At 42.3% G+C, this 13514-nt stretch overlaps 1 protein-coding gene across 2 annotated transcripts in view; it reads right to left on the bottom strand.

Moving 5' to 3' along the window:
• The window catches only part of TEX2 (testis expressed 2), a 43771-nt gene extending 30523 nt beyond the window's left edge, over window positions 1-13248 (bottom strand). The window contains exon 1 of one of the 2 annotated variants that reach the window (XM_027749654.2): window positions 13175-13248. The gene's annotated coding sequence lies outside the window, so the exon portion shown is untranslated. Of the gene's footprint in view, window positions 1-12716; window positions 12815-13174 lie in introns of those variants that run through there. The other variant, XM_027749657.2, reaches the window with a different exon arrangement.
• Window positions 13249-13514: the final 266 nt, after the last annotated feature.

Here is a 13514-nt window from a genome sequence, read left to right as displayed (position 1 = left end):
TACAGGTTCTTAAACTGCTCTGTAATACTTTCCCCTGTATCTGCCAGTTGTGCCAGAAGAACAAGCCCTAAATGCTGTTCAGGAAACCACTAATTTGATTATTGATAATGCCACAATGTGACGTCATGCTAAATCTTTCCTGGATTGGAAACACCTGCACAGGCCAACATGTTCTGAAATCCATATTTGCTCCCAGAAATTCTAGATTCCACCTGATTTACTAGAGACTCAACCAGTATCTTCCTTCCAACACCGAGATATGTGGGAGAACCGTTGCAATTCTTTATACCTATTTAAAATAAGTAACAGAGCTCTCAGTAGCAGACAAAAACCCTTCTCTTGAAAGAGCTAGAAGGCTTCATTTCAGGTCCTTCAAAACCAAGCACAGCACTAGTGGAAAGCACTCCTTTGCCACAGAAACAGTCTAGAAAGCCAATTCCCATCTAGCCCAGAAACCCTTCCTGAAGCAGAGATCACAGCTGCTGGGACATTACCTGCCACATGAATTTCATCTCCTCCAGCAGATCTATACCATAAAAGACAAAAAAAAAGGATACAAACCCCCAAATTCAACATTCTTTCCTACCTCCATTCAAATTTTTAATTACAACCCATTAAATTCCCTCGGCGTCTCCATGAGTTAATGTATTCCATGGTTAACATCCATTGTTCCTTTCACATCCATTAGTCATTACTTTTAGATGAACTACAGAGCCAGAGTTGGTAATTACAATCACACAGTAGCCCTGGGATCCCTCGTGTCAGGGATCCAGTTACCCAGCCTGGAGCAAGCCCAGACTTTAAACCTCACTTTCCATCAGGAAGAAGGAAGTTTTGCTTTCACCTTTCAAGTTCATGCAACTGGATTTGAGATACAGAGGGCGGGGGGAAAGAGGAACAAAACCCCAATAAAGCCTGTTTTAAATCCAAGGGCAAATGAAAAAGTTGGTATCAATATCAAAAAGTATTAAAAGAAAGGATTACATTATGCACACACAGCACACATCTCTTAAGAGAGGTAAGCCAGGTTATCACAACTAAGATGGTTAAGACCTAAAACATCTCCAGCAGGAATTCTCTGAGCTTCATTAAAAATAATACATTTTTTTGTAAATGCTTTTAAGTTCAGAACAATTTCAGTTAAATAGCCAGCATTCAAGTGATACTTAAAAGAAGGATCTGAAGCAAGATTTTAGAGTCTTCTCAAGGAGATGATACTTTTAATGAGAACTATAAACCTATCAAAGGGACAAATAAGTGTCAGTTTAAGTCCAGCACAGAAAGGTCAAGGAAAATTGCAGTGGCAAATAAGGAGTCTTCAAAATAAGGTCCCAAATACAAGCTTGTATTTACAACACTTCAAAAATAAACAAATAAAAACTGTTTAATGTCAGCTAAGCGAGTCTATTCTACGTTAACATTTTCCCCAAAGACCTGAGAAAGGTCAGCCACCACATTAGTTTCTCTGCCTTTACTGATAAAAGAATAATTATTATGCTTTCCTATTCTCCTTCATGACACTCGCACCAAAAACTTTAAAAGCAGCACTACGGTCTAATTTTGACAAACACAAAAAGCTGAGCAGTTAAAAGTTGACTAGAAACTCAGAAAAATCTAATTTCTTCTTATTTCATGACTTTCTGCAGGCTGAAGTGCAGCAGTGTTTGTAAGGAATCGAACACGTCCCCTAAGAGAAGAAATAAAAGAAGTTTTTAAGCAAAGCTCTGCTCTTTGGAGGAGATTCAAACAGCACCAGAGTGTAATTATATTAAAGAACATTTACTCCCAGTTGGTACAATGAGAACAAATAAAAATTCTGGTACATGATACTTTCTCCATTCACGTGTTCTCCTCCTATGAACTCCATTGTTTCTTTATCATTTGTCATTGCAAGCAACAAGCAGAATCTTTTCCTTCCAAAACATTTAACACTGAACAGTTCAAAGGGACCTTTTACTAATTCCCAGAAGAAACCAAAAAAGTAACAAAGCCACCACCAAAACCCTCCTCTCCCCCTTCATCACAGATTTTGGAGATTTAGTCATTTCCTTTATCATATATTGCTGTCTTTAAAATGTACACTCAAACACATATTTTCCCAGATAACTACTTGTTGCCATCAAAATTACCCCAAAAAAACCCTAATTTGGCCATGAGTGAGAAGAGAAATGCCCCAGAAAAAGAAAGATTTACAGACCTAGATGTGAAATTCCTGCAGCAAGGGAGTCAGGAACAGACACATTAAAACCAGAGCAATCAGAGGCAAACTTCTGTCCCAGCCTAAAGCCAGCTTTTCCCACTTTTCATTTCCAAAACTTCTGTACTGCCTGGCCGAAGCACTTGCTTCAGAATCACCCTTGCATGCCAAAGGTGAGTAAAAAAAAACAACCAAAAATTAAAAAACCCAATGCTCTTAAAATTCTGAGCAATAAATATGCAACTGGTGGGTTTGTTCTCTTCTAAAAGGGAGAAAAGACTAAATCAGAATCTTCTGGTGCTGCAGAAGTTGTGCATCTCAACAGAAGATGTTTTATTTCTGTAATAATAAACCATGAAAAGCCTACACATAAAAAGTTACATCTTGTGGAAAGGGTAAATGGTGAGGTAGAACATAAAACTGTGCAGAATTGTAACTCCCTCTTATCTGAGTGGGGAAAAAAAAAATCAACTCCCCATTAATTTGATAAAAGCTTATCTAAAACCTCCCTGGATTAGTCCACAGCTGAGAACGTTGCCCACATCTCCGATCAAATGAAAGGTCACTATAAAATCTTCAGGGGAAATTCTGACCGAGTGACTTACAGAAAAGTATGTTCCCAAAGTGAAGCCAAATAAGCTGCCCTGAATCCCAAATTAAAAAGGGCTCAGTAGAGTTCCCTTGCAGGCTCATTTTTCCCAGCAATGCAAATGCACATCAATAGGTAAAAGTGCCCACAGGTAACAAAGAGCATTCAAGGACTTCTTTTGACATTTAAAGCTCATTTCATCAACAAAAAAATTCAGTCAATATTCACAGCACCTGCAAAGTTAATAAAGTTAAAACAACCATCACATGAAAACAGCAGAAAAGGTATTAAAAGGCTTGTCCACATGAGATACACAGAGCACCATTTAGTACCTCAAATTTTGGGTCCTCATGTAAAATGTAGTTATGAAAGATCATTTAAAAAGGAACAGAATCTACAGATTTACAAAACACCCCACAGGTATCTAAAGAGGGGGTTTTTTTTCCCAGAGGATTTTTAATGATTGATCAAATCTCTCATTTCTGATGCACAACCTTCATTTTAATTTCATGTTCTGCAGAGGATTAGCAGGCAAGGTGCTTTACGGCTTTTTAACCCGCCAGGACAAAACATGGGACACAATCAAGGGTTCTTTAGGTCTCAAGAGATGTTTTCAAAATTAGAGAAGAGGATATTCTCTGCTATTACTAAACAGGACTAAAGCATTTAATACTTGGCCCAAGCACACAGCCCTAAGCAGCAAGGTAATATCTCTTCAAATAAAATAAATTAGAAAAATTTCTACTTTTGGCTCCCAAAGCAGTTGGCACAAAACAAGATAAGAACAACTAATCAAAGCAAGGCTATTTTCAGAAAGCTTAAATTGTCCAGGGGAAGGAGGAGAGCTACATTCAATCCAAATAGCAAAGTATTCCTACCTAACTATAGAGGCAGTTATACTTAACACACAAAAGCTAATTATCCTAAGGCACCTGAAGATACACAGCAAACTGCAACTATTAACAAAGAAAACTTCTGTTAGAGGGCACCTTATTATATTTATTTACTTCCTTGCACCTCATCTACCTAAGGAAAAATGTCTGATAAATGCAGAAATTGCATTTAGAAAGACCAGGAGTTCTCAGAAGCTTCTGCAAGCACAATCCCCAGAGGGTCCAGAGGATAGAAAATCTTAGGAAAAGGTCAATAAACAGGACTTCATAACATGCAAGTCTTTTCAGAGTTGCTATGAAGTTTGAGAAGTGGTGGGACAAAAGCAACTGAAGCCAAAAGTCAGACTGTTCTGCAAAGTTCCCTCAAAAATATTGCTCCCAGCACTTGAGGGAGGCAATCCTGCCCATGCTCCATGCCAGGCACTGAGTGGCCTTGCCTGCCACTGGATTCCATGAAAAATTAATGCAGAAAGGTATTACCAGCATTTCATGCTACCTGGCAACTGCAAAGGCAAGAAACATAAACTGGCACCACACGAACAAAAAAAAAAGCTCTCTGTGATCTAATTTTGGAAGGAAATGGACTGGAATTCCAGAGTTCTCTGAAAGCCCTGAGCAGGTAATCAAGTTATTTTGAGTTTCAGGATTGTTAGGAGGGCGAGGAAAATTTTGCTTTAACTTTTCCCACTGAAGAGCAATGTTCACACAGCACTTGGGACAAGATCACACAAAGCCACTGACTTCTTAAAACTGCAACAGCAAGGACTGAGAACCACATTAAAGCAGCTCAAGAATCACACATCCTATTCTAGCAAGAACTGTGCAGAGATCATAAACTACTAATGGCAGCTTCTATGCTTAAAATGCTTTTAACTTTCAATTCATAGAAGGATCCATAGAAAGTTAACAAAATGTAAAGCAAACTCTGAAGAATCCTTGTCCTAAGAATAGCAGGAAAATAAAATGTCAAACCAAGAACTGGCAAGTACCAGACACCTCTCTCTGCCTGAGGCAGCACTCACCTCATTCAGATTTATGTTCACCTCCAAGACCTAGAAACTAAAATGCAGAAGTTCAGCAGCTCTGTAGGAGGACAAAGTGCAGTGATGAGGGCAGGAGAACATCCAAAATACCCAAATGGAACTCAGATGGCCCCAAACAACCTGAATTTTTACCACTCTAAGGACAGAAGGTTTTGTTTATTAAAAGAAAAAACCAAACGCACAACACAGAAACACTGACAACCCTCAGTGAGCAGAGATATGAAGTGAGGCTCAAATAAAAACATTAGGACAGACAACCCAGACTTTCCCAGCTTCCCAACTGACTGTCATGACATAAAGGGGGTTTTTCAGCTTGTCAAAAGCTTCTAGAGCTTTGCAACTGTTATATGCATTTCAGTATTGTCTCTTAAAAGATTAATTTTGAATTAGAAAGTGATTTAAGCATAGTCCAGAAATACTGGACTGTGAGACAGGCAGACACAAAAACACCCACTCAAGTGCACAGGGTTGAAGCAACCATAAAATTCCTATTTATTCTATTACAGTACATTCAAATATTTACAAAATCCATGAAAGTGTTAAGGCAAAAAAAGAAGTATGTGGCAAAAACATCCACACGTGTTCTCATTTAAATATATTTTCTTATTTTTCACACAGTATTTATAGCTTCAAACACTTCAGGATGTAAACTTATTAACTGACAGACGTTGGCAAGAATATTCCCTGGACTTTGTTATCCAGAACATGAAAGAGGTCCCTGCCACAAACAGTCCTGACATCAAAGCCACCAGCTTGATCTGCATCCCCTGTTTCTTGCATCAGACATGAAGAGAGCAGTAGTTAATGAATCAGTTTAATACATTAAAGCTTTCTGATGGTTGGGTTTTGGGCTGTGCATTGTTTTTTTTAGGAGCAACGGAGGGAACTCCTATTTCTAACAGCTGTGATCCATTTTAATTGCAACATCTGATGGGTCAGTGACAGATTCCCTGACCTGAACAGCTGCTTTACAGGCCTGACTCCATTGAAACCAACTGAGTCAGAAATGATGAGCACCTCCCACAACAGATCTTTTTATTCCTAATCGCTAAGAAACCATGGGAGGTAGATACATGAAAGAAAAACAGCTTTGCTGGCACTCTTAATTGAAATGATCATTTCACATAAATGGAGATATAAAGACATCATATTGCTCATAAAGAAGAATAAAACCACTACAGTGCGATGGCAAAGCGAGGTCCTTGTGCACCTTAAAGCACTTTATTTCACACACTTAAGCAACAAGAATATGAGAGGATCCTTCCTACTCTGTTTTTCTCTCTCCAAATGTGGGTAGTGATAACATGCCTAGAAAGATAATTTGTCATGTGAATACTCAAAAAAAAGTAAACAAAATAAGATTGGGAAGAACACAAATAGAGCTCTCCTCTTTTCTCAGCAGCATGGACCTACCCCAACATGGTCTTTCACTGTGTGATCAGGCCACCAATGTGAAATTAAGGGGGAAACAAATTGTCCTTAAAAGGTTTAAATTCATTAAGAATTTTCTGAACTTTTCAGCATTCCTTGAACAGTGTCCTCACCCACTGCTCATTTTCTCTCAACTCAGAAAACAATTATTTGTTCCTCTATAATTCACTCATAGCATGCAGACATGGGTCTTTAACCTCATGGAAAGCAGACCTCAGGTAGAGCAGTAAAATGGACATCTGCAAACGAAATAATTCCTCCAGGTCTCTATTTCAGAAGTACATACTAAATTCTGTACCTTTACAGCTACATATGGAGCTGTAAAACACACACACGGATCTCACTTCTGCAAACATTAAATCAACTCAGTTGCCTCCAGAAATTTCATCTGACAATCCCACAGGCTGAAAAATAAAAGGTCAAAAGGTGGGTGTCTTGTGGGAACACACACCAAAACTCACCAGTTGCCAGCTGAATTCATAGTGCAATATGAAAAAAAGAGCTTAAAAAAATTTAATCAATTTTTAAGAATCCCAGTTCTACTTTCCATTCAAGCAGTATTATTGCAAGTTCTATACTGGCTGTCTTTAAAGTTATTTCCCTGTAAAAAAATGGCTAAAGTCTTCCCTTTCTCATCCTGTACCTGCTATTCAGTAACCAGGTATTATCAGTGTAATGTTTGTCCAGCAACCGCCTTCAGCACCATAAAAGTTTCTACTATTGCACTCAGAAATAATGTCTACAGTCTCAAGCACTCGATAAAATAGGTAAGAGCGAATGTAAAAATGGTTACTTTTTGTGCACACACACGCACAGAAAGAGAAGTGTCACTAAAGCAGCTTCGAGGAAATGAATTTTAGGTCATCAATTTTAAGGTCTTGGTTTGCTGGGAGATAAAAGAACAGCAAAAGCCACCAGATGGATTCAAAAGAGCAAAGGGAAATAAGTGTCTTTGAGCCATATCCTGCCTCCTTCAATTAGAGCATGATGCAGGCAAGGCTCATTTCAGGCACAGGGCAGTGCTCCTATATACATGCTTCATTAATCCACGAGGTATTTGTTTATCAAAGGGAGTCAAGCTCTGAATTGCAAATACTGTGAGCAGGTTTGTGAGTACCTCATACTCACCTGCTCATTTCAGGGTGTGGGTGTTTCAACGAGGCTTTTAATTGCTGAGGTCAGGGCAGAGGAGGCAGCTCCGGGTGTCTTCCAGGATAGGGTGACAAACCAGCGATGATGGAAGGGTGAGGAAGCTGCTCCCATCCCTAAGGAGCTGCCTCTGCCCTGCTATGTACAATGAAGGCTTTAGAGAAACACTGGCAACTCTCTGGGGGAAACTGAAATAAAGAGTGCAAGTGGAAATCCAGACATGGAAGGAAATCTTTCCACCTCACACTTGTCACCACACCCCGAGCCAAACTCCTCTCTGTTGCACTGAGGAACAGCTCCACAGCTCTCAGAAGTTCTCCAGGAAGGAGTGAGAAGTGTGATCCTCACAGACAATGCCTCCTTCAACAGCCTGAGATCTGCACAGACCACGCAAATCAGCACTGATTTGGCCTGGGGTATTGGAGGAGGCTCGAAAAGCCACTGTTTGCACCTCACCCATTCTGTGAGCAGAAAAATTTCAACAAGACAGTCAACCCACAGCAGGTTTCATTGGTAAATGCACTGCTTAGGGCAGCTGAATGGAAGAAGCAGGTTTAAAAAACTACATCCAGAGAAAGTCAAGCACTAGAACAACTCATGGGGCAGCACCATGATTGACTCATTTTTATCATTTTAATTGTGAAGTTTTAGCTTGACTTGATAGGAAGAATAATAAATATCTAGCTAGAATTTTTTTAAAGCTGATCAGTAAAAATGAGACTGGAAAGTTGTCCCAACTCATCAGAAAAGCAAGGGTTCATACAATCTGTTCAATACTCAAAACCAATTGCCAATCCACATCTCAAAGCTGCATGACAAAAGAAATGGAGATCCACACAGCCAAATGTTTATAATCTTAAACACAACACACCTCTAAATGCACCTTTTCAGACACTCAGAGTTTTCTGGAACTGGTAGGCACTGCTCTTCAGCTTGCCTGCAACCTCTCAGCAGTGTTAAGGCTTCTGGGAAAACTCAGCCTGTTGTCATAAAGGGAATGATAACAGGGAATAAAGGGAATTACAAAACAGGAGATAGTTTGTATGCACAGCTGTTCCTTTCTCCATCCACATCTCTTGTTATTCACTAAAAATAACATATAAAGAGGAGAAATTTTTTTCTTTCTCTTTTATAAAAATACTTCTGTAAAGTTGTCACGCATTTGCTCAGGTTTATTAAAGCCCTGGCAAAGCCTTTATTATTAACCAGCACATTTTTGAGCTGACAGACATTTAGGATTATCTCGCCCTTAGCTCTTTCCCCTTCTCCCAATTCCTTTGTTTAACACTTCAAGTCAAGTTGAAAAGGAAGAAGTGTGAAAGCGATTAGACAAAAAGAACTGCTACTGAGAAGGTCTTGCAAAGATAAGCCTTATCAAACCTCACAGCAGCTACAAACAGGGCAAGAATCGTAGGGATCACTTTAATTTAGCACCAAAGTACATTTATTAATGTGACCAACCCCAAGCCTTACACAAGAGTATTAGGAAAGAAAGTGGAGCCCCTCCAGGCACGACGGATACGTATTAAGCAAGAATGGAAATGCCTGGCTTGGAAGGCATCCAGAGCAGAAATCACCTTCCATGGGCACTCTGGGGAAGGGAGACGGGAACAAGAAGTGGGAGGTGATGGTCGGGAAGGGGTATGGGAATGCTCTGCAATGTTCTGCTGTTATCATTCCTGGCCTCAGCCAGAGGAACTCTTGGATCCTGGCAGAGCCCACATCAGGCAGGTTCTGGATACTCCCAAGTTTCAGAAGTGAAGGAAACAGAACATTCTGCAGCTCGAAGTGCCAAACTCGGACAACTTTCCCTGTCTGCTCTTGGTGTCACATGCCCAGTGACATTCCCTAACCCCGCTCCCAAACACACCCGTGGGAGCACGACCATCTCCCTTCCCTCACACAACACTCATTCTTTGAGCCTGTCTGGACATTTTTCTTTCCTCAGTCTTAATCTTGACTTCCAGTGAAACAAAGCCATTTTTACAGCTATGTAATTTCTGATCAGAACTTCACTGCAGCCTTTGCCACCTGCTTTGAAATTCCAGTAGCTTGGTTTGTGCCTGTATTTTTGTAGTCCTATTTTACAACTGACATATAATTTAAACAAAACACATGAAATCCAGAGTAGGCTCCAGAGTCTTACAGCTCTCCGTCTTTATTTAAGCTACTAAACCCCAATATAGCAGTTTTTACAGGCTCAAACAGATCCTCTAGAAGAGCAGCCCAACTCCTGAATATCCATTTTCATACCCTTTTAAGAGATCCTATTCTAAGTTTGACCATCCCATCTTCTCACAGCTTCAGGATAACAATCCTGCATTGACAGGCCATGCAATATGTTCACAGCACTACAGGACATCCTCCTGCAACGTCCCTGTCATCCCTCACCAGTGGGGTCAGGGAGCACAACACTTTATAACCCACTGAGACACTGGGTAATGAATATTAAAGCCTGGTTCACACACAATTAATTTCCTCTGCCCTCCTGACCTTTATGGGAAAACACCACTGTTGACTGTGTTTATTGATCTTCTGTTATCCTTTGTCCATCAGTCACCTTCTCTTCTAGAACACCAACTTAACAACTGCTTTGGACTCTGCACAGCAGAGTAACACACCTTGCTGTCTGGAGAGGGGAGAGTTAAAATAAACAGAGAGAAAAAATATGAACAAAGTGGGAGTTTTGAGGAACAGGAAGGCAAGACAGGCAGGATGGGATCATGAACCCTTTTTTACCATTATATTCTCATGTCTCTCCAAAGGCACTAACAATGGGCTTCAGAGACAACAGATCTGAGTACCCAGGGAATAAAGGTGATGGTAAAGAACTCAGCACCTTCTCTTTGCAGGTGGTCAAAGCCCAGCCCTCCCAACGCTCCCCACAGGCTGAGGCTGTTGGGTGAGGATAAACATTCCCAGCCAATGTACAATCTTCAGATCTTGTTGCCTCAGGCTGGAAATGGGACCTCGACCAATTAGTAACTTTCTACCTTCCAACTTCTGAGCTTGCCATGTTAGCAGAAGCTTTAAAGAAGTTAAACTGTCCAAGAAGAGATAATTCACAATTCTGTCAAGAACAGCTGATCATGTATTTTTAGGACACAATAACTGGGATCTTTGTCCTACACATCCAGAAAAGCACATTAATTCAACCACTTACAGTACAAAAAAACCACCAAACCCTTTACTTGGTGGATCTGAACCATTTAGCACAATCCTCCACTACAATGAGTGGTACACTTTTTTTTTAAATCAACAGTTCTGACACAATATTGTTCTCAGTATTTCACTGTTCTACCATCCTCCCCCTTGAAAGCACAACACATCCTCTCTAATGTCCACTTTACATTACTTAGAAAGTCAATGTCCATCTCTTTTATTGGGCACATGTGGCACCCTTATGGATTTCCAGTGTTATTTCTACTCTGAATACATCTCTCCTAATACCAAGCACACACTCATGACAGCTCACAGTATTAACTCTTATCTTTATTTCTCTAATATCTAAGCCTACATCACACTCTTATTTTCCAACATACATTGTCATCTGATTGTTTCATTTAGGGCATTGAGGGTTTCTAGAACACGAAGGCCTTTATTCACAGATAAGTGCTTTAGAGCACACTGAATTAGCTTTACTACTATGGACATCTGATACCACAATTTCTAGCTTACCAAGAAAAAAGAATAAAAATCTAATTTTGAGGGACTTTTCCAAGCTCCAAAAACTGTGTTTAAGACCAGAATTTACTTACCCTCCCCTTCATTACCATTTATCCTAATAAACAGCCTTCATTTTATTTCAGCTCCTGGGCAGGCAGCAGTTACACTCTGCACATTCAGCACCACAATTTACTCATCTCGTGGGCCAAAACTGGTTAAAAGCTCTTTGAGAGCAGCACAGGGAACAGCAGCACAGGAAACATGTCCTGTGTGTCCTGTGCCATGCTTGTGACTTGTCACCTGCACACCCACACAATGTCACTCTGGTGGCCTCTCAGACGTGCTACAAGAGAAACCTCCTGACTTCATCTAAGGGATGTGGTTGAATTGCACGGAAAGGTGAGGTTAGAGCAGCACAGTCACAAATCAACTAAAAACCTACTGGAATGCAACAGTGCATCTTCAGTCCTCTAGATACCTGATTTTCTATTTATTTCAATTATATTAATATTTTATTTACCAGGTAAGTTTCTATATCTCCCATTACTTTGTTTACACCCCTGCCACGACAGAGAAATTATTAACATTACATGTTCTGTCAAGGCTTCCCGCTCCACATTCTTCACTTTGAAAAATAGTTGGTTTAGAAGTTCTTTAGTTAGAAACAACTAAATATCTGCTATTAACATCTGAAACTCCTCAAGAGTTGTTTTCATGCAAAAAGAAAGATGCAATTAATATATGTACTTTACTGGGCTGTGTCCTTCGAGTTTTAACTTTGAATTTTATTCATTGATTTTTGTTTCTAAAATAAAGGCAATATGGGTCATCTCACTAAGTTCTTTGCCTGGACCAAAAGATGACGTTCACCTTACCACTACAATTCCCAGGGGATACCATACCCCAGCAGAGCCCAGTACAAGGTATCTTTGAGCACAGAATTAACTTTTTTGTCTTTTACTCCAGAGAGAACACACCTTACCCTGTCCTGCCTCAGAAACACTACCTCAAGCCTCAGCACCTATTTGGAGTAAAATTAATATGCCACCCACAACAGAGCAGCTTGTTGGATCAGCTTTGAAGTCAAACAGAACAGTAACCTCCCATATATCATAAACCAACACGATGTCAGTCTTTAAAAGTCAATTCTAACATCAAAAACATTACTTTCTTTTGCTTAAATTAAAGTGCTTTTATCTCTAATTTAGTCCATTTTCAATCCAGAGAAAACTGAAATAGGGTACTCACACCGCCTGAATTTTATTCAGTTTAGGAATATGAAGTTATTGTAACAGTAAAAAAAAGGCTTCTTGTAAAAGTGCACACCCCTAAAATTGTGAGCCTGCCTTGTTTTCCCGAGTAACACAAGCAATATCATCTTGAAAGAGGAGTATGACAAAGCATCTTAACAGAAGATAATCTTACAGCACTGAAGTCTTACGCTAATTTATCTTCGAGTTATAATACTTAGGTCGCATACAAAACTTCAAATTAATCTCGGCTGTACACTTAATTTCCCAAAATTACGGACAGCAGTTCCTCAAGACATATGCTGAGAGATACAAATCACCAAGGAGTTGAGCACAAACATTAAAAAGGAACTTTAGCACACGCTGAAGAGACACAGCACACGGGTTCAGCCACTGAACTGCAACAGAGGTAACACACAAACGACGCCGGGAATGGAAAGAGAAGCAGAAGCCAGGGAGCCGACCACGGAGAGAAAACAATTTCAGGAGACAGAAAACCTTTGGTACTAAAAGCCAACTGGAAATGCTCCCCCTGCTCCAGCAGGAGCGGCCGCGGCCGCCGCTTCCTCCGCCGCTTGTTTTGGAGGTGTCGCTCGTACTCCGGCAGCTGCTGCACAACTGCTGAGCCCGGCTCTGGCACACCGAGGGGCAGCGCTCCAGCCCAGCCCAGCCCAGCCCAGCCCAGCCCAGCTCAGCTCAGCTCAGCTCAGCCCAGCCCAGCCCAGCTCAGCTCAGCTCAGCCCAACCCAGCTCAGCCCACCAGCTCAGCTCAGCGCCACAGCAGCCGCCGGGTCCCGGCTCAGCTCCCTCAGCTCCGCGGGTCCCCCCGGCCGCCATCGCCCTGCCCGGCCCCGGGACCCGCCCGCGGCGCGGCCCGACCGCCCCCCCCCGGCCCCTCCGCTCCCCCCTGCCCGCATCCCCCGGCGCGGGCCCGCCCCGCCCTGCCCTGCCCTCACCTCGGCTCAGCCGCGGCTCATGGCACTGCCCGGCGCGGCCCCGGCCCGGCTCCAGCCCGCGCCGGGCGGCGGCAGCGGCGGGGAGGCGGCGGCGCCGCCGATCCGGGCCCCGCGGGGGGACGGGCCTGGCCGAGCCGCCGCAGCGCCGGCCGGGGGGGCGGGACGGGGCGGAGCGGGGCGGGCACGGGGACGGGGACGGGCTTGGGGATGGGGGGACCCGCGGGTGGCGGGTTCGCCCCTCAGGCGATCGGGGTCCGGCGGCCGGTGGCGGTGACGGGCGGAACGGCTCCCGCGGCCCGCGCGGGGTCACGGCCGCTCCCGCTGCCCCCGCCCCCGGTGC

This window comes from Pipra filicauda, unplaced genomic scaffold (genome assembly GCF_003945595.2).
Source record: "Pipra filicauda isolate LSUMZ 115617 unplaced genomic scaffold, ASM394559v2 scaffold80_size11013439_pilon, whole genome shotgun sequence".
Lineage (NCBI taxonomy): Eukaryota > Metazoa > Chordata > Aves > Passeriformes > Pipridae > Pipra > Pipra filicauda.
Note: the sequence above shows the minus strand (reverse complement) of the source record. Positions and strands in the feature narration are given on the sequence as shown.